Here is a 26,074-nt window from a genome sequence, read left to right as displayed (position 1 = left end):
CTTACCCGAGCCCTCGGGGCTTCAAACCAAACATGCACACAAGTCTAAAAACATCATACAAACTTTCTCGCGCGATCAAATTGCCAAAATAACACCTAAAACTACGAATTTAGCACCATATCAAATGAAATTCTCAAGAACACTTTAAAATTCATATCTTCTCAACTGGACGTCCGAATCACGTCAAATCAACTCCGTTTCTCACTAAATTTCATAGACAAGTCTTAAATATCATAATGAACCTGCACCGGACTCCAAAACCAAAATACGGACCCGATACTAACAATGCCAAACATCAATCAATTCTTAAAAATAATTAATTTTCAAACTTTTAATTTTCATAAAAAATTCATAACTTGAGCTAGGGACCTCCGAATTCGATTTCGGGCATATACCCAAGTCCCATAATTCAATACGGACCCATCGGGACCGTCAAAACACAGATCCAGGCCTGTTTACTGCAAATGTTGACCGAAGTCAACTAAAATTAACTTTTAAGGCATAAAATCTTATTTTCATAAAATTTCAACATAAAAGCTTTCTGGAAACATGCCCGGACTGTGCATGCAAATCGAGGAGGATAAAAATAAGATTTTTAAGGCTTAAGAGAGTAGATTCGAGTTTTAAAATATAAGATGACCTTTTGGGTCATCACACAATCATATGGGCCAAGACACGATGTTCAAATTAAGATTCTTGGGACCAATGTCAGGAGGATTATCAGACAAAAAGGTTTTTGCTTCATCAAAGGAAACTTCAAAGTCTTTGGGCCACGAATTTGTACAAACACATCAAACCCACTAAACTTAGCAGAGAAAATCTTTTTAAATTGATAAGAGTCCAAAACAATTCTAGTGCCTAAAATCATAGATTCCAAGTCATCTTTATCATTCACAAAAAGGTTTGCATAAAACATCCTTACTGGTTTTTCATAAATAGAGTTTCCAATAGTATCTAACAGAGAGGAAAGGTGCTGATAATGGAAAATAGCAGTCACATCACAGTGAAGATTTTTCATGAGAGAGAGACTTACAGAGCGTCCATAAGCCATAGATTTTGACTTGTAGGACTCAAATCTTGCTTTTTCACTGGGACCATAGAAGATTAACTTATCCTCACGACCAAATTCCATGTTCTCTACTTTACCTTTCTTGCATGAACATGACATGCCTCTTGGACTAGATGCCTGATCCATGTAGACCGTCCAACTCTTAGAAATTCATCACAACTTTTCCTTGAAACCGAGAAACCTTGCCCAGGACTGTGTCGATGTCAATGACTGTGAGGATCCTCTTTTCGATCAGTGGCGCCCTTTGCGGGTTTTCACCATCTAACCTCTCTCATTTCTCTACTCACCGTCACCTTATAGTGCTCTTTACAAGTTTTCACTAGTAAGACTCTCTCATTTTCATTTCTCTCATTTTGGTTTGCATTAGATCCAAATGACTGTATCCTCCAATTTTGAATATTCTCCTTGATTGATCGGAAGGACTTGAAATGGATTTGGGTAAAAAGGATTTGGATGGAATTACAACTTTGGAACCTTTCAGGCGAAACCATCGCCGAACCATTGTAACATCTGCCCGAGTTTCAACTTTTGGAGAAATGAGGATTTTTGTTTGATGTGACTGAACCCCAGAGAGAGGCTGTCTACGTATCCTTTCAGAATCAAGTCGAACGTAGTTCAAGCAACATGAACTGTTTTGATTTTGTTTTCCTTCTGTTTTATTTTATTTTCTCTTTATTTTTACTTTCCTTTTCCTTTTTTTCATTTTCTTTTGTCTCTATTTTTTTTTTTAATTTTTTTCTTTTTTTTTCAATAACACTTTCAGGTTCCAAAGAGGGTAGTCAAAGAAAAGGTAACCGGCTCAAAGGGTTTGCAAAGGGTTGATAGTGTTTGGATAGTGAGAATGAAAGCCTTCGTCATCCCAATCAGAGAGCATTAAAGTTGCGTAAAAGGGTGAAACATAATACCTTTTGATCGCGTTTGTATTGACAGCTGGCACAGAGATATTTCCTTTAATATCTCCCAAATACAACGCTCCCTTTTGGCACTAGTCTTGTTACAATGTATGGACCTTTCCAATCCGGAGCCAATTTTCCTTTAGTTGTTCCGAGTCTTTGTTTTATTTCCTTAAACTTATCTTTATTGCATTCTGATTCTTGATTCATTATTTCGATGTTTGACAATAATTTTGGATCCGGGCATGAAGTCCGCAAGCATGTCATGTTATTGAAAACTGCATTTAACAGAACTGAAAAAGGAATAAGAGAAGTGACAGAATTAAGAAGAGACATTTATGGACAATGAAATACTAATTTCATTTGATATTTTTTTCTTTTTGATTTTTTTTTGAATTTTAAAGATAGAAGAATTTCATTGGAAAGTAAGACAGTAAAGTAAAATATCCGGATCACACTCTTAGATAATCCAGACGTAGAAAGGATAGCAAGACTGGCTACCGAGACTCCCGTCTAATGGGAAACTTTTAGGCTTGTCGACCCTTTTTTGGCTTTTCTTCTGTTTTGGCAATGAATGCAATGGCCTTCAGTGCCGGATCAAATTCCTCATCTTCACAAATCATTCTGACTATTGGCCTATTGCTGTGAGTAGGAAGAATATTTTTCATCATATTATGAGCCTCTTCGTCCCAAAGAACGATTCTTTCAACTTCAATCAAGTCTTCAACTACCCTCTTGAGGGTCCAACAGTCCTTCGTACCGTGTCCCACTGCTCCAGAGTGGTATTCACATCTAGTATCAGCTCGGTGCGAAGGGGACTCAGGGTTCGGCCGGTTCGGGGCCTCTGGCTGCAGCAGACCTAGCCCGATTAGCTTTCGAAACAAACTTGCATATGATTCAGCAATAAGGGTGAACTGATTCCTTCTGAGGGGATCTCTTGAGCGAGGATTGTATTGGGAAACATTTGGTTGGGAATTATATAGAGCTTGGTAGGGACGGGCATTTCTGGTAGTGGAGCTCGATTTTGTGTATAATGTTATGGCCGCGTATAAGGTTGTGTGTTCATCACCGCATAGGGAGGCGGTGCCACGGTATAAGCAACATCTTGATGGGTATAATAGTGTTGTGAGACCTTAGGAAGCATATATGATTGGCTGAATGACCTGAGGGCCCCCCTCGAGCTCGAAGCCATCATGGCTCCCTCTTCTCTCCCGTTTTTGTTCATCAAACCCCCCGAACCATTCATAACGACCTGTGATGTGGCCTTAAAGGCAGCATGACTCAAGATTCGGCCCATTTTTAAACCCTTTTCGATCATCTCCCCAATTTTGATAGCCTCGGCGAACGAATTACCCATAGAGGACATAATGTTCCGGAAGTAATCTGCCTCTCGGGCCTGTTGGAAAATCGTAGCCATTTATGCTTCGTCCATTTGAGGCTTTACCCTGGCGGCTTGCTCACGCCATTTGACAGCATATTCATAAAAACATTCTATGGTTTTCTTTGTTAAACTGGACAAAGAAATTTCTTTTTGGATTTTTCAGTCTTGCTTTCTTTTCTTTCTTTTTTTATTATTTTTTTTCTCTTTTTTTTTTGTTATTTTTTTGTCACTCTTTTCTTTTCTTATTTCTCACTCAGTTTATTTAATGTCTATAATCGAATCCGATGGGGATTTCCTACGTATGATGACGCCGCATGAATCAGATCTTGCGTAGTTCGGGAAGATCGGGAAAAGACTGACCTATTTTTTTTCTTATAAACTTTTAAATATTTGTTTTTGGAGTTTTTTTTTCTTTTTATGGAATTTTTGAATTTTTTTTTAAAAAGAAGGAATTCTAAAGAAGGAAGAAAATATTATGAATTTTGATTTAAATGTTTTTTTTCACTTCTGTTTTAATCGAATGAAAGACTTCGAAAAAGAAGGAAAATATTTTTGAATTTTATTTTTTGGATTTTCTAAAGAAAGAATTCTAAATAGGGAATTAAGAAAAGGAAAAATATTTTTGATTTTTTGTTTTTTGAAAATTGGGACCGGAGTTTCGGCAGAGTTTCAGGATATTTTGAATACCGGGATTTTCAGAATCAGGTTATTTTCTCTCCTACCTCAATCTTGGTTTTTACTTTTATTTTTCTTACATATTATAGAAGCCGGTCAACATCCAAGCCGAAGCAAATAAATGTACGAGTAGCACGTAAAATGCATCAGGATGGTCTTTTTATTTCGGGTACACCTGTGTCACGATCCAAAACTAAATTCTGTGATGATGGCGCATATCGTGGTACTAGGCAAGCCGACACATTTCCAAAACATGTCGATAATTCATTTAAAATATAAGTCAAAGATTTACTTTACTTGAATCTTCATTAAAGAGTTCAAACCAAAATAAAAATAAAATGCGGAAAAGATAGCCCGACATCGGGGTGTCACTAAGCCATGAGCAACTACTACAAACTGTCTGATAACATCAAGACTAGCATAGTTTGGGAAAAACCAATACAACTAAGGGGAAGATAAAGGAAGAAGAAAAGCAGGGTTGCGATCGCCAGGCAGCTACCTTGCTATCTCCGATGATCTGCTACTGAATATATCAACAACCGCTACCGTGGCTAGAAATTTCTGGATCTACACACATGGTGCAGGGAGTAACGTGAGTACACCAACTCAGTAAGTAACAACAGTAAATAAAGGCTGAGAAGTAGTGACAAGCTAGATGCAAGTACAGTTCATATCACAAAAATTCCGTAAAGCACAACATGCTTTAAAAACCAGTGTTTAAGTCAAATCTGCTTGTTTAAATCCAGTTCAGGTAAAACCAATAAAAATATCTTTCAACAGTTCTCAAACAAAGACTCAAAGCAGCTATGAGCACACAAGATGAAATCATATACCGCCCCTCGGGCAAAACATCACTCACTCCTCCCAATCACTCTAACCTCACAATCACTCATGCCTCCCAATCGCTCATGCCTCCCAATCACTTAGCACTCGGCACTCGCACTCAGTAGGTACCTGCGCTCACTGGGGGTGTGTATAGATTCCGGAGGGGCTCCTTCAGCCCAAGCACTATATCAATGCCCATCATGGCAGAATCAATGAAATATGCTACGGCGTGCAGCTCGATCCCATAATTGTCCTCACAATTAGGCCCTTTGCCTTACTCAGTCATAATCTTTCCAGTCACTCGGGCTCTCAGAAATCAAGTAATCAACCCAAACAACATTGATATGATGCATCAAATAAAGTAACAAAGACTGAGCTATGATGTAAAAATGCATGAACATGAATGAGTACAAATTATCAACCAAAACCAGTGAGAGGACAACAAGAAAAGACCTCCAAGGGTCAAAACAATACTGGCATAAGGCCTAGACATGGCCTCTAGCATGATTTACTGTAAATCTTTCTAAAAACACATAAGAATCATATAGCTACGACAGTATAGTCAGCTTTATAGTTGCTACAGGATGGACCAAGTCACAATCCTTAATGGTGCACGCCCACATGCCCCTCACCTAGCATGTGCATCACCTCCAAATAGTCACATGACACAAAATATCCGGGGTTTCATACCCTCAGGACTATATTTACAACTGTTACTTACCTCAAACCGAGCAAGTCTCTACTCCACAATGCTCTTTCCCCTCGATTCAGCCTCCAAACACTCCTAATCTACTCACAACCAGTACAATACCATCAATATGTGCTAAAGGAATAAATTCCACAAGAAAAACTACCAAATTAGACTCAAAACCCGAAATTGGCTCAAACCCGGCCCACGGGCTCACGCCTCGAAATTTGACAAAAGTTACAAAACGTGAAAGCCCATTCACTCACGAGTGTAACTATACGAAGTTCATCAAAATCCGACATCATTTGGTCCCCCAAATCCTCAAATCACACTCTCAGAAATCCCAAGCCTTAACCCCCTATTTTCACTCCTAAATCCCACTATTAGATGAGAAAACAACGGGGAAACACCACAGCTAGGAGTATTAGAGCTCAAGCAACTTACTTATGTGAAAAACCTTGAATCCCCCTAAAAAATCACTCCAAAAGCTCCAAGGTCCGACTTGAAAATGGTGGAAATGAGCAAACATTCGCGAAGTCTTCTATTTATAGGTTCTGCCCAGGCTTTTCGCACCTGCGGCTCAAAATTCGCACTTGCGGTGCCGCTTTTGAGCAAAACTTTCCTCATCTACGGAAATTCACTTAAATCCCCATCTCCGCACCTGCGCTCCATATCCGCTTCTGCGACCTCGTAGGTACGAAAAATACCTCTCACCTGCGGCCACTGCCAGACCTCCTCTCTTCCGCTTCTGTGGCAACTACCTGCTCCTGCGGGCTCGCAGATGCGCACACCCAATCGCACCTGTGGTTTTCCCTAATATAAAACACTTCCGCACCTGCGGTGATACCCTCGCAGGTGCGATAACACCAGCAACATGCCAACTTCAGCAATTCTCCAAACTTTAAACTTAATACGTTAACCACCCAAAACACACTCGAGGCCCTCGGGACCTCAACCAAACATGCCAACGACTCATAGAACCTCATATGAACTTATTCGGACCTTCGAATCACTCAAAACAACATCAAAACACCAAATTACCCTCGCATTCAAGCCTAAGAACTTCTAAACTTCCAAGTTCCGCAAACGACGCCGAAACCTACCAAACCACGTCCGAATGACCTCAAATATTACACTCGCATCACAAATGACACTACGAACCTACTCCAACTTTCGGAAATCCATTTCGACCCCGATATCAAATTTTCCACTACCAACCAAAATCGCCAAATTTCCAACTTTTGCCAATTCAAGCCTTATTCCACTACAGACCTCCATATCACATTTCGGACGCGCTCCTAAGTCCAAAATCACCTAACGGAGCTAATGGAACCATCAAAATTCAAATCAAGGATCATTTACACATAAGTCAACATCCGGTTGACTTTTCTAACTTAAACTTCTAAATAAGAGACTAAGCGTCTCAATCCACTCCGAAACCACTCCGGACCCGAACCGACTAACCCGGTATAACACAATACAACTGAATAATACAAAAAGAAGCAGAAATGGGGGAAAGATGGCTATAACTCTCAAAACGAACGTCTGGGTAGTTACATCCTCCTCTTCTTAAACAAACGTTCGTCCTCGAACGGGTCTAGAAACATACCTGGAGTCTCAAATAGGTGTGGATATCTGCTCCGCACCTCCCGCTCGGTATCTCAAGTGGCCTCCTCCACAGGCTGACCTCTCCACTGCACCTTCACTGAAGCTATGTCCTTTGACCTCAACTTCCGAATCTGTCGATCTAAAATGGCCACCGACTCCACATCGTAAGTCATATCACCCTCCAACTGAACCGTGCCGAAGTCCAAAACATGGTACGGATTGTCAACATACTTTCGGAGCATGGAAACATGAAATACCGGATGCACACTCGACAAACTGGGTGGCAAGGCAAGCTTATAAGCCACCTCCCCTATCCTCTGAAGCACCTCAAAAGGCTCAATGAACCGGGGTCTCAACTTTCCCCTCTTCCCAAACCTCATAACACCCTTCATGGGTGATACCTTCAGCAAATCCTTCTCCTCAACCATGAAAGACACATCACGGACCTTTCTGTTCGCATAGCTCTTCTGTCTAGACTGCGCCGTGCGAAGCCGCTCCTTAATCAACTTTACCTTATCTAATGCATCCTGGACCAAGTCTGTACCCAAGAGCCTAGCCTCACCTGCTCAAGCCATCGTATCGGAGATCTACACCTCCTCTTATATAAAGCCTCATACGGAGCCATATGAATACTCGACTGATAATTGTTGTTATATGCAAACTCCGCGAGCAGCAGAAACTGGTCCCATGAACCCCCAAAGTAAATGATACAAGCGCGCAACATGTCCTCCAATATCTGAATAGTGCGCTCGGACTGTCCGTCCGTCTGAGGGTGAAAAGATGTGCTAAACTCAACCTGGGTACCCAACTCTCGCTGCACGGCCCTCCAAAATTGCGATGTAAACTGAGTACCCCTATCTGAAATGATGGAAACTGGGGCACCATGCAGGCGAACAATCTTTCGGATATAAATCTCAGCCAACCGCTCTGAAGTGTAAGTAGTACCAACTAGAATGAAGTGCGCGGACTTGGTCAGCCGATCTACAATAACCCAAATAGCATCAAACATCCTCGAAGTCTGTGGGAGCCCAACTACGAAGTCCATGGTGATCCGCTTCCACTTCCACTCCGGGATGTCTAATATCTGAAGCAAGCCACCCGGTCTCTGATGCTCATACTTAACCTGCTGACAGTTGAGATACCGAGCCACAAACCCAACTATATCCTTCTTCATCCTCCTCCTCCAATAGTGCTGTCTCAAATCCTGGTACATCTTTGCGGCACCCGAATGGATGGAATACCGCGAGCTGTGGACCTCCTCAAGAATCAACTCCCAAGCCCATCTACATTAGGCACACATATCCGACCCTTCATCCTCAACACGCTGTCATCACCAATAGTCACATCCCTAGCATCAACTCGCCGGACCCTATCCTGAAGAACGAGCAGATAGGGGTCATCATACTGACGCTCCCTGATACGGTCATAAAGAGAAGACCTGGAGACCACGCAAGCCAATACCCGACTCGGCTCCGAAATATCCAATCTAACAAGCTGGCCCACTAAGACCTGAAAATCCAATGCCAAGAGTCTCTCTGCTGTCGGAAGATATGCTAAACTCCCCAAAATCTCCGCCCGGCGACTCAAAGCATCGGCCACCACATTGGCCTCCTTAAGAAGCTCTAACCATCTTCGTTGTAGCAAATTAAGATCCTTTTGCTTAAACAGATGCTGCAGACTCCGGTGATCAGTATAGATCTAACAATGAACCCCATATAAATAATGGCACCAAATCTTCAAGGCGTGAACAATGGCTGCTAACTTAAGATCATGGACAAGATAGTTCTTCTCATGGGTCTTCAACTGGCGCGGGGCATAGGCAATCACCCTACCCTCCTGCATCAGAACACATCCAATGCCTATCCTCGAGGCGTCATAATACTCGGTGTAAGAACCAGAAGCTGATGGCAGAATTAACACTAGAGCTGTGGTCAAGGCAATCTTGAGCTTCTGAAAGCTCTCCTCACACTCGTCCGACCACCTGAAAGGAGCACCCTTTTGGGTCAATTTGGTCAAAGGTGATGCAATAGATGAAAATCCCTCCACAAAGCGATGGTAATAGCCCGCCAAACTAAGAAAGCTCCTAATATCCGTGGCTGAGGACGGTCTAGGCCAACTCTGCACCGCCTCTATCTTCTTCGGATCCACCTGAATACCCTCACTGGACACCACGTGCCCCAAGAATGCTACTGAACCGCGCCAAAACTCACACTTGGAGAACTTTGCATAAAGCTTCTCCTCCCTCAATCTCTATAATACAATCCTCAGATGCTGAGCATGCTCTTCCTAGCTACGAGAGTACACCGGGATGTCATCAATGAATACAATAACGAACGAGTCCAAATAGCGCTGGAATACACTGTTCATTAAATGCATGAACGCTGCTGGGGAATTGGTCAGCCCAAAAGACATCACAATGAACTCATAATGGCCATAACGGGTCCTAAAAGCAGTCTTAAGAATATTCGAATCCCGAATCTTTAGCTGGTGATACCCGGACCTTAAATCAATTTTGGAGAACACCCTCGCTGCCTGAAGCTGGTCAAACAAATCATCAATACGAGGCAAAGGATACTTGTTCTTGACTATGACCTTGTTCAACTGCTTGTAATCAGTGCACATCCTCATGGAACCATCCTTCTTCTTTATAAATAGAACCGGTGCACCCCAAGGTGACATGCTAGGCCGAATAAACCCCTTATCAAAGAGTTCCTGAAGTTGTCCTTTAAACTCCTTCAACTCCACCGGTGCCATACGATACGGTGGAATAGAAATGGTCTGAGTGCCCGACACCAAATCAATACCAAAGTCAATATCCCTGTCAGGTGGCATGCCGGGCAGGTCTGCAGGAAACACATCCGGAAAATCACGTACCACCAGAACAGAATCAATGGTAGGAGTCTCTGCACTAACATCCCTCACAAGATCCAGATAGGATAGACAACCTTTCTCGACCATACGCCGAGCCTTCAAATATTAAATCACCCTACTAGGTACATAGTCTACAAAACCGCTCCACTCAACCCTCGAGAATCCCGGCATCGCCAACGTCACGGTCTTAGCGTGACAATCTAAAATAGCATGGCATGGTGATAACCAATCCATACCCAATATCACCTCAAAAGTCAACCATACTGAGCAGCAAAAGGTCCACTCGGGTCTCCAGATACCCAATAGTCACCATACATGACCGATACACACGGTCCACAACAATAGTATCGCCCACATGAGTAGATACATGAATAGATGAAACTAAAGGCTCACGGGGCATATCCAGAAAATGAGCAAAATATGAGGAAGCATATGAATACGTGGAACTAGGGTCAAATAATACAGAGGTATCTCTGTGACAAACTAAGACAATACCTGTAATCACAGCATCTGAAGCAATAGCATCTGGTCTGGCCAGGAGGGCATAGAAACGGGCCTGACCACTACCTGATCGGCTTCCCCATCTAGGGCGACCCCTGGCTGACTGTCTCCACCCCTAGATGACTGGGCGGGTGGTGAAGTAACTGGTGCCGAAGTCGAAGGCTGACTCCTCTGCTGAGATGGATCCCCATGATGACTAGGACACTGCCTCCACATATGCCCAAACTCCCCACACTCAAAACAACTCCCTGGTGCAGGTGACGGGGACTGAAGGGAACCCCTAACACCGGGATAAATGGTAGAAGAACTTGGCATGGAGGAGCCTTGAACTAACGGAGCACGAGACAAACTCTGGGATGGGAGGGCAGTGAGTGATGAGTAGCCCTGATGAGAACTGTGAGAACTATGGCCCGATGATGCACCACGGTAAACTGGGCAGCCTGACTGAGCATGCCCGAATGGACGGCCTCTGACGTGCTGGAACTGACCCCTATGAGGAGCACCACCGAATCCACCCTATCCTCGAAGCCTCTTGGCATCCCTCTTAACCCTCTCCTGACGGGCGAACCATCTCAATCTACCAAGAAATGTCGACAACCTCATCAAAAGTAGCACCAGACACTCTCTCTCTGGTCATACGCAATCCAAGCTGAAAAGTAAGGCCATCTATAAGCCTCCTGATCCTCTCTCTGTCTATGGGAACCAATCATATAACATGATTGGCCAACTCTGAGAATCGCAAATCATACTGTGTCACAGATATATCATCCTGACGAAGCTACTCAAACTGTCTGCGCAGCTCCTCTCTACGAGACTGAGGCACAAACTTCTCCAGAAAGATAATGGAGAACTGCTGCCAAGTAAGGGGTGATGCGCCAACCGGCCTACGCCTCTCGTAAGCCTCCCACCAACTGAATATAGCCCCAGAGAACTAGAAGGTAGTGAACAAGACCCCACTGGTCTCCAGAATACTTGTTGTACGGAGTATCCTCTAACACTTGTCCAAAAAACCCTGTGCATCCTCACCCTCTGCACCACTGAAAGATGGAGGTTGGAGTCTCCCAAATCTCTCCAATCTATGCTGCTCATCCTCAGGCATAGCAGGAACAATGTAGTCCTGAGCAACTGCAACCGGCTAGGCTGGTGGTGCCCCCAGTGTCTAGAATCTCTGTACTACCTGCTATGGTGTGCGAGCAGCGTGAGTCTGAGCACCTCCCCTGGCCTGAGAAGTGACTGCTGCGGCCGAAATAGAGACCTCCTGAGCAAGGCTGGTGCACGCGGTCAGAATCTGAGCTAAGGCCTTCTGAAGGCCTGGAATCACAATAGGCACAGGTGGTGCCTGAGCTGGTGCATCAATAACTAGAATTTGGTCCTGATCTAGGGCAACTGGTGGATCTGCAGGTACTGCCCCAGCTGCTGTGCGGGCTGCACCTCTGCCCCTACCAGCCTCTCGCGGCCCTGGCTGGTGGTATTGGTGGCTGGCCCTCCTAACCGGTAATACGAGTCCTCACCATCTGTGAGAGAATGAAACAATAGATGTTTAGTTACTAGAATCAACAAATTTGCACGACAAGAATTCATGAATGTGGAATTTTCTTAAAGGTTATACAGCCTCTCGAAGATAAGTACAGACGTCTCAGTACCGATTCGCAAGACTCTACTAAACTCGCTCATGACTCATGAGACCTATGTAACCTAGGCTCTGATACCAATTTGTCACGACCCAAAACTAAATCCAATCGTGATGGCGCCTATCATGGTACTAGGCAAGCCGACACATTTCAAAAACACATCGATATTTCATTTAAAAGATAAGTCAAAGATTTACTTTACTAGAATCTTCATTAAAGAGTTCAAACCAAAATAAAAATAAAATGCGGAAAGATAGCCCGACATCGGGGTGTCACTACGTCATGAGCAACTACTACAAACTGTCTGATAACAACAAGACTAGCATAGTCTGGGAAAAACCAATACAACTAAGGGGAAGATAAAGGAAGAAGAAAAATAGTGCTGCGATCGCCAGGCAGCTACCTTGCTATCTCCGATGATCCGCTACTAAATATATCAACAACAGCTACCGTGGCCAGAAATGCCTGGATTTGCACACAAGGTGTAGAGAGTAACGTGAGTACACCAACTCAGTAAGTAACAACAGTAAATAAAGGTTGAGAAGTAATACGAGCTAGATGCAAGTATAGTTCATATCACAAAAATTCCGTAAAGTACAACATGCTTTAAAATCCAGTGTTTAAGTCAAATTAGCTTGTTTAAATCAAGTTAAGGTAAAACCAATAAAAATATCTTTCAACAGTTCTCAAACAAGGACTCAAAGCAGATATGAGCACACAAGATGAAATCATATACCTCCCCTCTGGCAAAACATCACTCAGTCCTCCCAATCACTCCAACCTCACAATCACTCATGCCTCCCAATCACTCATGCCTCCCAATCACTCAGCACTCGCCACTCGTCACTCGCCACTCAGTAGGTACCTGCGCTCACTGGGGGTGTGTACAGACTCCGGAGGGGCTCCTTCAGCCCAAGCGCCATATCAATGCACATCATGGCAGAATCAATGAAACATGTTGCGGCGTGCAGCCCGATCCAATAAATGTCCTCACAATCAGGCCCTCGGCCTCACTCAGTCATAATCTCTCCAGTCTCTCGGGCTCTCAGAAATCAAGTAATCAGCCCAAACAACATTGATATTATGCATCAAATAAAGTAATAGAAACTGAGCTATGATGTAAAAATGTATGAACATGACTGAGTATAGATTATGAACCAAAAACCGTGAGAGGACAGCAAGAAAAGACCTCTAAGGGTCGAAACAGTACTGGCATAAGGCCAAGACATGGTGTTTAGAATGATTTACTGTAAATTCAACTTTATAGTTGCTACGAGTCGGACCAAGTCACAATCCCCAACGGTGCATGCCCACACGCCCGTCACCTAGCATGTGCGTCACCTCCAAATAGTCACATGACACAAATAATCCGGGGTTTCATACTCTCAGGACTAGATTTACAACCTTTACTTACGTCAAACCGAGCAAATCTCTATTCCGCGATGCTCTTGCCCCTCGATTCGGCCTCCAAACGCTTCGAATCTAGTCACAACCAGTACAATACCATCAATATGTGCTAAAGGAATAAATTCCACAAGAAAAACAACCAAATTAGACTCAAAACCCGAAATTGACTTAAACCCGGCCCCGGGCCCACGCCTCGAAATCTGACAAAAGATACAAAACTTGAAAGACATTCACTCACGAGTCTAACCATACAAAGTTTATCAAAATCCGACATCATTTGGTCCCTCAAATACTCAAATCACACTCAAAACTCCCAAGCCCTAACCCCCTATTTTCACTCATAAATCCCACTATTAGATGAGAAAACAACGGGAAAACACCATAGCTAGGAGTATTAGAGCTCAAGCAACTTACCTCCGTGAAAACCCTTGAATCCCCTTCAAACATCACTCCAAAAACTCCAAGGTCCGACTTGAAAATGGTGGAAATGAGCAAAATTCGCGAAGTCTTCTATTTATAGGTTCTGCCCAGGCTTTTCGCACATGCGGCTCAAAATGCGTACCTGCGGTGCCGCTTTTGCGTAAAAATATCCGCACACATCTCCGCACCTGCGCTCCCTATCCGCTTCTGGGACCTCGCAGGTGCGGAAAATACCTCGCACCTGCAGCCACTGCCAGACCTCCTCTCTTCCGCTTCTTCGGCAACTACACACTCCCGCGGGCTCGCAAATGTGCACACCCACTCGCACCTGCGGTTTTCCCCAATCCAACACACTTCCGCACCTGCGTCAATCCCATCGCACCTGCGGTGTCACACATGCGGCGATACCCTTGCAGGTGCGAATACATCAGCAACACGCCAACTTCAACAATTCTCCAAACTTCAAACTTGATCCGTTAACCACCAGAAACACACCCGAGGCCCTCGAAACCTCAACCAAAAATGCTAACAAGTCATATAGCCTCATATAAACTTAGTCGAACCTTTGAATCACTGAAAACTACATCAAAACACTAAATTACCCTCAGATTCAAGCCTAAGAACTTCTAAACTTCCAAGTTCTGCAACCGACACCGAAACCTACCAAACCACGCCTGAATGAACTCAAATTTTACAAACGCGTCACAAATGATACTACGACCCTACTCCAACTTCTGTAAATCCATTTCGACCACAATATCAAATTTTCCACTGCCGACCAAAATCGCCAAATTTCCAACTTTCGCCAATTCAAGCCTAAGTCCACTACGGACCTCCAAATCATATTTTGGATGCGCTTGTAAGTCCAAAATCACCTAACGAAGCTAATTGAACCATCAAAATTCAAATCCGGGATCGTTTACACATAAGTCAACATCCGGTTGACTTTTCCAACTTAAGCTTCTAAATTAGAGACTAAGCGTCTCAATTCACTCCGAAACAACTCCGGACCAGAACCGACTAACCCGGTATAATAGAATACAACTGAATAATACCAAAAGAAGTAGAAATGGGGGAAAACGGGGCTATAACTCTTGAAACGACTGGCCAAGTCATGATAACCTGTCCTAGATGGACCCAACCCCTGTGTTGTGTCCCCAAAGTCAAATGCACGTGATGCAAGCAAACGTACCTACTAGGGATCCGGCATAAGGCTGTGTTATTCTAAGTTTAAATCCTGGGTGTATGGTTCTAGACCTGGCTTACCCGAGCGGACAACTCGAGCCGGGGGGGGCAACGTACCGGTAACCAAAAGGCCATCCGACTTTGTAACTGATCCGATCCTCGTTCTAAATTAGGATATGACATTAACAGAAAAGAAGTCCTGCCAGCGTGCTCTTCCCAGAAGATTTAAAAACTCAGAGAGAAGAAGGGTTCCGTAACAGTTTTATATATAGTTCAAACAATATCAAAGCGGTAAAAAGCAGCATTTAGCACATTAGGCCCGAACGATGAGCTTGTCGCGTTCGTGAAGGGAAACGCCCCCATCGCTTCGCGTTTGCGACCAAGCCTTCGCGTTCGCGAAGAAGAAAATTCCGGCCTCATCAGTTTACTCTTCGCGTTCACGAACGCGAAGAAGGACATGCCAGAACACCATCTGCATTAAAATACCAGATTTTCTAAGTCCAAAACATCCCGTGGCATATCCGAAACTCACCCGAGCCCTCGGGGCTCCAAACCAAATATGCACATAAGTCTAAAAACATCATACAAACTTGCTCTCGCAATCAAATCTCCAAAATAACACATAAAATTACGAATTTTGCACCAAATCAAATGAAATTCTCAAGAACGCTTTAAAATTCCTATCTTCTCAACTGGGCGTCCGAATCACGTCAAATCAAATTCGTTTCTCACCAAATTTCACAAACAAGTCTTAAATATTATAATGACCCTGTACTGGGCTACGAAACCAAAATACGGACCCGATACTAACAATGCCAAACACCAATCAATTCTTAAAAACAAAAATTACAGACTTTTAATTTTCATAAAAAATTCATAACTTGAGCTAGGGACCTCTGAATTCGATTCGGGGCATACGCCCAGGTCCCATAATTTGATACGGACCCACCGGGACCGTCAAAATGCGGATCCGGGATCGTTTACCAAAAATGTTGACCGAAGTCAACTAAAATTATCTTTTAAGGCAAAAATTCTTATTTTCATTAGTTTTTAACATAAAAGCTTTCTAGAAACATGCCCGGACTGCGCACGCAAATCGAGAAGGGTAAAAATAAGATTTTGAACACTTAAGAGTGCAGATTCGGGTTCTAAAACATAAGATGACCTTTTGGGTCATCACACTCTCCACCTCTAAAACAACCGTTCTTCCTCGAACGGACATAGAAAAGTATCTGGGCTTGTGAAAAGGTGGGGATATCTACTCCGCATATTGGACTCAAACTCCCAAGTAGCTGCCTCAACAGGCTGACCTCTCCACTGTACTCGAACTGAAGGGTAACGCTTTGATCTCAACTAGCAAACGTGTTGGGTTAGAATAGCCACTGGCTCCTCCCCGTAAGTCAAATCCTTGTCCAACTGGACATAGCTGAAATCTAACACATGAGACGGATCGTCATGATACTTTCGAAGCATGGATACATGGAACATCGGATGGACTGATGATAACCCCGGTGGCAACGCAAGCCTGTAAGCAACCTCTCCCATTCTCTCCAAAATCTTAAAAGGTTCGATATACCTAGGGCTCAACTTGCCCTTCTTTCCAAACCTCATTACACCCTTCATGGGTGATACCCGAAGTAACACTCTCTCCCCGACCATGAATGCAACATCACGAACTCTGCAGTCGACATAACTCTTCTTCCTGGACTGAGCTGTGCGAAGTCGATCCTGAATAATCTTGACCTTATCCAAGGCATCTTGTACTAAGTGTGTGCCCAACAACCGAGCCTCCCCCGGCTCAAACCATCCAACCGGCGATCGACACCGTCTACAATATAGTTCCTCATAGGGAGCCATCTGAATGCTCGACTGGTAGCTGTTATTGTAGGCAAACTTTGCAAGGGGTAAGAACTGATCCCACGATCCTCTGAAGTCTATGACACATGCGTGGAGCATATCCTCCAAGATCTAAATAGTGCACTCTGATTGTCCGTCCGTCTGAGGATGAAACGTTGTGCTCAACTCAACCCGCGTGCCCAACTCACGTTGTACTGCCCTCCAGAAGTGTGAGGTGAACTACGTACCTAGATCACAAATAATAGACACGGGCGCACCGTGAAGACGAATGATCTCGCGGATGTAAATCTCTGCCAACCGCTCTGAGGAATAGGTTACTGCCACAAGAATGAAATGCGCTGACTTAGTCAGCTTGTTCACAATGACCCAAATGGCGTCAAACTTCCTCTGAGTCTATGGGAACCCAACAATGAAGTCCATAGTGATACACTCCCATTTCCACTCAAGGATCTCTAACATCTAAAGTAAACCACCAAGTCTCTGATGCTCACACTTTATATGCTGGTAATTTAGACACTGAGCTACATATGCAACTATTTCTTTCTTCATTCGCCTCCACCAATAATGTTGTCGCAAGTCCTGATACATCTTGGCGGCACCCAGATGAACAGAATACCGGGAACTGTGGGCCTCCTCAAGAATCAACTAACTAAGTCCATCCACATTAGGCACACAAATACGACCCTGTATCCTCAAAACTCCATCATCTCTAACAGTAACCTGCTTGGCACCACCGTGCCGCACTGTGTCTCTAAGGACAAGCAAATGAGGATCGTCATACTATCGATCTCTAATGCGCTCAGACAAAGAAGACAGAGCAACTGTACAAGCTAAAACACGGCCGGGCTGAGAAATATCCAAACTCACGAACTGGTTGGCTAGGGCCTGAACATCCAACGCAAGCAGTCTCTCACCAACTGGAATATATGCAAGGCTACCCATACTAGCTGACTTCCTACTCAAAGTATTGGCCACTATATTGGCCTTCCCGAGATGATACAATATGGTAATATCATAGTCTTTCAATAGCTCCAACCATCTCCTCTGCCTCAAATTGAGTTCCTTTTGCTTGAACAAATACTGTAGGTTCTGATGATCCGTGAATACCTCACATGGAACGCCGTAAAGGTAGTGCCTCCAAATCTTTAGTGCGTGAATAATGGTTGTCAACTCTAGATCATGAACAAGGTAATTCTTCTAGTGAACCTTCAGCTGCCATGAAGCATATGCAATAACCTTGTCACCCTGCATCAATACCGCACCCAGACCAATACGAGATGAGTCACAATATACTGTATAAGATCCTGAACCCGTGGGTAACACTAATACCAGTGCCATAGTCAAAGCTATCGTGAGCTTCTGAAAGCTCACCTCACACTCGTCTGACCATCTGAACGGGGCATCCTTTAGGTTAATCTGGTCAACGGGGTTGCTATAGATGAAAACCCCTCCACGAATTGACGGTAGTAACCTGCCAATCCCAAGAAACTACGGATCTATTTAGCTGATGTGGGTTTAGGCCAGTTCTGAACTACCTCAATCTTCCTAGGATCCACTTGAATACCCTTTTCTGATACAACATGACCCAAGAAAGCAACTGAATTCAACCAAAACTCATATTTTGAGAACTTATCATATAACTGGCTGTCTCTTAGAGTCTGAAGAACGATATGAAGGTGCTGCTCATGCTCCTCTCGGCTGTGGGAGTAGACTAAGATATCATCAATAAACACAATCACAAAGGAATCCAAGTGGGGCTTGAACACCAGGTTCATTAAATCCATGAATGCTGGTGGGGCATTTGTCAGCCCAAATGACATCACTAGAAACTCATAATGCCCATACCGAGTCCGAAAAGCAGTTGTAGGGACATTGGATGCCCTAATCCTCAACTGATGGTAGCCAGATCTCAAATCAATCTTCGAAAGAACTTGGAACTCTAAAGCTGATCAAATAAATCATCAATCCTCGGCAATAGATACTTGTTCTTGATGGTGACTTTGTTCAACTGCCGATAATATATACACATTCTAATTAATCTATATTTCTTATTCACAAACAACAAAGGTGCACCCCAGGGTGAGACACTAGGTCTAATGAAGCCCTTATCAAGCTAATCTTGCAACTGCTCCTTCAATTCTTTCAACTCTAGCGGGGCCATGCTGTATGGCAGAATGGAAATGGGCGGAGTGCCCGGAGCCAAATCAATGCAGAAATCAATATCCCTGTCGGGGGGCATCCCCGGCAGGTCTGCAGGAAACACCTCTGGAAACTCACGAACAACCGGCACTGAATCCATGGAAGGAACCTCCGCACAAGAATCGCGGACATAAGCCAAGTAAGTTAGACACCCTTTCTTGACCATATGCCGAACCTTCACACAAGAGATAACCCTGCTGGTAGAATGGCCAAGAGTCCCTCTCCACTCTAATCGAGGCAATCCCTATAAGGCTAAGGTCACCGTCTTGGCGTGACAATCTAATATAGCATGATAAGGTGACAACTAATCCATACCCAGTATGACATCAAAATCAACCATGTCGAGAAGTAAAAGGTCTACACGAGTCTCAAGATTCCCAATTGTGACCACACATGAACGATAAACACGATCTACAACAATAGCATCTCCCACTGGTGTAGACACATACACAAAAGCACTCAAAGAATCACGGGGCACAACCAAATATGAAGCAAAATAGGATGACACACAAGAGTAAGTAGATCCCAAATCAAATAGAACTGAAGCATCTCTACTGCAAACTGCAACAGTACCTGTGATAACAGCATCAGATGACTCAGCGTCAGACCTGGCGAGAAAAGCATAACATCGGCGATGGGCCCCACCACCTTGAACTACGTCCCTGGAATGACCTCTAGCTGGCTGGTCTCCACCTCTAACGGCCTGACCTCCACCTCTAATAGTTTGGCCTCTACCTCTGGCTGCCTGACCCCTGCCCCTGGATGGCTGAGCAGGTGGTGCAGCAACTGGTGCCAGAACTATGGCACGAGAACTCTGATACTGTGAGCTGCCCGTTGCCCGAGGAAAAAATCTAGCAATGTGCCTCGGATCACCACAAGTATAACATAACCTCGGCTGCTGTGACTGCTGTCCCTGAAAATGCCCCTGTCGACCTGATTAACCTCATGATAACTCTGGAGTGGAGGTGCACTAATAGGAGCTGGTGGTGCACTGTAAGCTAGCTGGTCGGAATAAGGAATATGAGGACCACGACCAGCTGAGGCACCGTGGGATGCCTGGAGTGCTGAATGAAATGGCCTGGGAGGATGGCCTCTACCAAAAGTACCCCTGCCCCTAGATAAGGTACCGCCGAACTCTCCGGAATGACGAGGTCTCTTGTCAGACCCCTGACCTCCCTAAGTAAGAACCATCTCGACTTGTCTGGCGATATTAGCAGCCGCCTGAAAAGAAATCTCACTCTCAGTCTCCTTAGCCATCTACAATCTGATAAGCTGAGCAAGTCCGTCAATAAACCTCCTCACCATCTCTCTCTCGGTGGGAAGAAGAAGAATAGCATGATGGGCCAAATCCACAAAACGGGTCTCATACTGAGTAACGGTCATACTGTCCTGCTGGAGACGCTCAAACTGACAGCGACACTCCTCCCTCAATGTGATAGGCAAAAACTTCTCTATGAGGAGCTGAGAGAACCGGTCCCAAGTAAGAGCAGGCGACCCAGATGGCCTGGTCAACAAATAATCTCTCCACCATTTCTTGGCGGAACCAGTCATCTAGAATGCAGCAAAATTGACCCCATTGGTCTCCACTATACCCATGTTCCGTAGAACCTCGTGATAGTTGTCAAGTTACTCCTGGGGGTCCTCTGAAGTAGTACCACTGAAGTGAATAGGAAAGATCTTGGTAAACCTGTCCAATCTACACAAAGCCTTAGAAGATATAGCTGACCCATCATCGGTCTGCACCGCAACAACCGGCTGAACTACTCCGACTGGCTGAGCTGCTGGAGCCTGATACTGGGGAGCTATCTGCTTCGGAGCGGGAGTAGTAGGAATCTGGGCTCCTCCACCAGCATGAGAGACTGTTGGTGCCATTGGAAATGTGCCAGTCTGGGCCACACTCTCCATAAGGCCCACCAAACAGACCAAAGCGTCCTGAAGTACTAGGGTGGCAATGAACCCCTCTGGAACCTGATCTGGTCCGACAGGAATAGTCTGGGCTGGAATCTCCTTATGAAGATCTATCTGAGGCTCCACTGCTGGGTCTTCTGCTCGGGCTCTAGGTTGAGCCCTACCCCTGCCTCGGCCTCTGGCACGGCTTCGGCCTATACCTCTGTCCCTCATAGGAGCTACCACTGGAGGCTCTGGTTGCTACTCAATTGAGGAAGAGGTACGTGTTCTAGCCATCTGCGAGAGAATAAGAGTAGAAGAGTTCAATCAGTATTGAGCAAATAACATCGCACGACAGAAGAGAATAAAAGTGAAATTTAATCCTAAACTTCATAGCCTTTGGAAGATAAGCACATACGTCTCCGTACAGATCTTCCAGACTCTATTAAGCTTGCTCGCAAATCATGAGATCTAGGCAACCTAGGGCTCTGATACCAACTGTCACGACCCGAAATTCCCACCGACGGGACCGTGATGGCACCTAAATTTCACTTGATAGACAAGCCAATGTTAGAGAATCATTAAACCAAATCCTTATTTCCATTCAGTAAATAAAAATAATTAGCTAAGATGAAATATAATAAGTGCAGAATAATATATAAACTGCCTTAATTACTACCACCCGGATCTAGAGTCATAATTTACGAGCATTCTAGAATTCACTACAAGTAATAGTCTGAAAGAAATACAACTGTCTGAATGAAAGAAACAATAGAACAGAAAAGATAGATGGGGACTTCAAGGTCTATGAACGCCGACAAATCTACCTTGAGTCTCTTGATAGCGGTCCAATAACAAAATCTCGATCAACCCGAGCCGGTACCAAAAATCTACACAGAAAGTGCAGAGTGCAGTATCAGTACAACCGACCCCATGTACTGGTAATTGTCGAGCCTAACCTCGATAAAGTAGTGACGAGGCTAAGGCAAGGCACCTACAAATCAACCTGTACAATTTAAAGTGTATATACAAATAACAGTAATGAAGAGCTAGACAAGAATTATCGAGAGGGGAAAACATGCTGGGGGAAATACGAGATAAAGAAACTACAACAGAATGATAGCTGGAACAACCAATATACAGTGAATCAACAAGAACGGCGAATACAGCAAAGGAAAAATGCACGGCATCACCCTTTGTGCTTTTACTCTCAATCTCACCATAAAATCAATAAACACGGAACGACATCACCCTCTGTGCATTAACTCTCATATCATGGCACGACATCACCTTTTGTGCATTAACACTCACAATATGACACGACATCACCCTTCGTGATTTTACACTCACAATATGGCACGTCATCACCCTTCGTGCATTAACACTCACAATATGGCACGGCATCACCCTTCGTGCATTAACACTCTCCCTTACCATAATACAATGAATAAATAACAACATGGAGATAGAATAACAAGTACAAACCTTACTTCAATATTTGATTCCACAATATCAATCTCAATTTTGAAATAAATACTCAATTATCACCACAAAATCCGTAAACATGATAAAAACGATCAATTTAACAACACTAGTATAAACACATAGCAATTAGGCATAGGAAAGAGACAATATAAGAAAAACGGGAGAAAATAGGGAAAACATGTAAATTGGCGGCGCATAAGTTCTCGTCACCTCACATATACACCACTCACATGAATTTCACATAGCAAATAATCTGAGTTTCCTAATTCCCTCAAGTCAGGGTTAGACACAACACTTACCTCGCTCCGAAGGCCACTTAATTCTCAATCACACCTTTTCCTGTAGAATTCACCTCCAAACCACTCGTATCAATTCAAAAATGATTCAATGATATCAAATATTGCTAAAGTAATCAATTATATTGCATAAATTAAATTTTCCAATTTTTTCTCCAAAAAGTCGAAAAATCGACCCCGGGCCCGCTTGGTCAAAACCCGAGGTTCGGATGAAAATCCGTTTACCCATTCACCCTCGAGCCCGGATATATAATTGGTTTTGGAATCCGACTTCAAATTGAGGTTTTAATCCCCAAATTTCCGAAATCCCTAGTTTCAACCCAAACCACTAATTCTACCATGACAACTTTAGATTTTAGGTTGATAATTCATAAAATATAATGGGTAATTGAAAGAAAATAGTTTAAAATCACTTACCAACACTTTGGGGAAGAAAATAACTCTTGAAAATCGCCTTTAACCGTTTGGTTCTTGCAAATGTTGAAGAAATGGCTTAAGTCCCGTTTGATTCTGTTTAAGTGCTGGGCTACAGTGTGCATTGCGTTCGCGAGGCCACTATTGAGTTCGCGAAGAGCATTGGCTGCCCAGCCTTCGCATTCAGGAGAGAGTATTCGCGTTCACATAGGCTACCCCCTGGCCTTCGCGTTCACGAGATATTGCTCGCGTTCGCGATGAAGGAAAGACTAACTCCCCCCAGTGTCTAACACTTTGCGTTCGTGATGAGCTTGTATTCACGACCAAGACTTTGCATTCGCGAAGAAGTAAATTCCGGCCTCATCAGTATACTCTTCGTGTTCGCGAGAGTACCTTTGCGAATGCGAAGAAGGACATGCCAGAACACCTGCTGCAGTAAAATACCAGATTTTCTAAGTCCAAAACATCCTGTGGCCTATCCGAAACTCAACCGAGCCCTCGGGCTCCAAACCAAACATGCACACAAGTCTAAAAATATCATACAAACTTGATCGCGCGATCAAATCGCCAAAATAACACCTAGAATTACGAATTTAGCACCAAATCAAATGAAATTCTCAAGAACACTTTAAAATTTCTATCTTCTTAACTGGACGTCCGAATCACGTCAAATCAACTCCGTTTCTTACCAAATTTCACTGACAAGTCTTAAGTATTATAATGACCCTGTACCGGGCTCCGAAACCAAAATACGGAGCCGGTACTAATAATGACAAACATCAATTAATTCTTAAAAACAAAAATTTTCAAACTTTTAATTTTCAAAAAAACTTCATAACTTGAGCTAGAGACATCCGAATTCGATTCCGGGCATACGCCCAGGTCCCATATATCGATACAAACCCACCAAAACCATCAAAACATGGATCCGGGCCCGCTTACCAAAAATATTGACCGAAGTCAACTAAAATTAACTTTTAAGGTAAAAATCCTTATTTCATTAGTTTTCAACATAAATGCTTTCCGAAAACATGCTCGGATTGTGCACGCAAATCGAGGAGGGTTAAAATGAGATTTTGAAGGCATAAGAGTGCAGATTCGGGTTCTAAAATATAAGATGACCTTTTGGGTCATCACATTAGTACCCGAGGTTTACGATTATTTCCTCCCCCGGATACTTCAAACCCCAGTGATCAACGAATTCAACGAGCAGTAGTAAATCCCACTTATTATTTTCTTTTCTGTTAAAATAATGCAAAAAAAAAAGGAGAAATCAAAATTTTCGTAAGGAAAATCTGATGGAGAGTTCATGTATTTATAGCCAAAAAATGTTGGGTTATACTGAAGAGTTACAACTCAAAATGGCTGTTTTATAAAATGGTCATTTATGCACACCGCCAAATTCAAATTATAACGGAAAATTAAAATGGAGGAAAACTGAATTACTATTACAGTAACGGTCTAATTTGGATTAATTAATATTACGTTAATATTAACAAATAAATTTGGTCCAAAATTTAATCAATCAATCGATCATTTGACCAAATCCAAATGCAAATGCGAATGCGAATCCGAAGCCGAAGCTGAGGCGAGCGACGGCGACGGTGACGCAAGGCTTGTCTTCTTCTCAACTCTTTAAGAGCTAGAAGAGGAGCAATTGTATACATACCATCAAAAGTCTTTTCCTCTTCCAATATGGGACAATGTCCCTTTGTCAAGGAGGAAAAATCAAATTTTTAGTTTTTCCTCCATTGCCCATTCACCCCTTTTAAGCTCTAATAGGCTTAAACCCAACAATCCCTCACATTAATAGGGAATGGATATATCATGGAAATATGCATGAAAAATTGTGTGATTTACAAGCAAGGATTAATCACATCTGGATAAGTAGGTTTTCCTTTGAACTTTCCGTAGTGAACTTATGTCGGATATACTCGATCATTCAATAGATTTGATATCTTTGAACCGTCGAACTTAAGTGTATACCTAGACAACCATAAGTCACACAATCAACCCTTAACCGTCTTTGGTTCTCATTGTTGTGTTCGTTTCATCCATGAACACCGCCTGGTTTCATAAGTGCGTAGAAAAATTGCCTTACAAAGTTCTCCTTGAAGCGGCTAACACTTCACACTTACATAGGTGATTCCTAAACGTGTCATCCCGTACATACACTATTTGATATACCCTGTATCAATTTAGAAACCATTAAAAAGACTTTATGTTTTATCCTTGGTACTGAACATTGTCTCATCACGGGAATGGACTAAATGTTTTAGTTGATAATGGTGAACCGTCATTAATGACTTTGTTTTATCTCCTTGAACCTAGATCTTGGGATCTCCATTCTTCTAGGTAATGTTACCTCCACAATGACTTATCCTCGCTCATTTTCCAATAAGAAAGTTACAAAATCTGGTCCAAACGAAGTAGATATTCTTTGACGTTTACTACGTCTTGGATCCTCCTAATTATACGTACTTTCTTTTGTCTCCTCCCGAGGTCATTTAGATTCTTCACAAATCGACTCACATTTCTTTTTATACGGATATATATTTTTGAAGAACTCAACATTATCTGATTCTATAACCGTATTATTATGAATGTCAGGATTTTCTGATTTATGGACCAGAAAATGATATGCTTTACTATTGGTAGCATATACTATGAAAACACAATCAACGGTTTTTGGTCATATCTTTACCCTTTTGGTTTTAGGAACTTGCACTTTTGCCAAACACCCCCACACTTTAAAATAATTCAAGTTGGGCTTTCTTCCTTT

The sequence above is a fragment of the Nicotiana tabacum genome, chromosome 23 (assembly GCF_000715075.1).
Source record: "Nicotiana tabacum cultivar K326 chromosome 23, ASM71507v2, whole genome shotgun sequence".
Taxonomy (NCBI): Eukaryota; Viridiplantae; Streptophyta; class Magnoliopsida; order Solanales; family Solanaceae; genus Nicotiana; species Nicotiana tabacum.
This window is presented reverse-complemented; position numbering follows the sequence as displayed.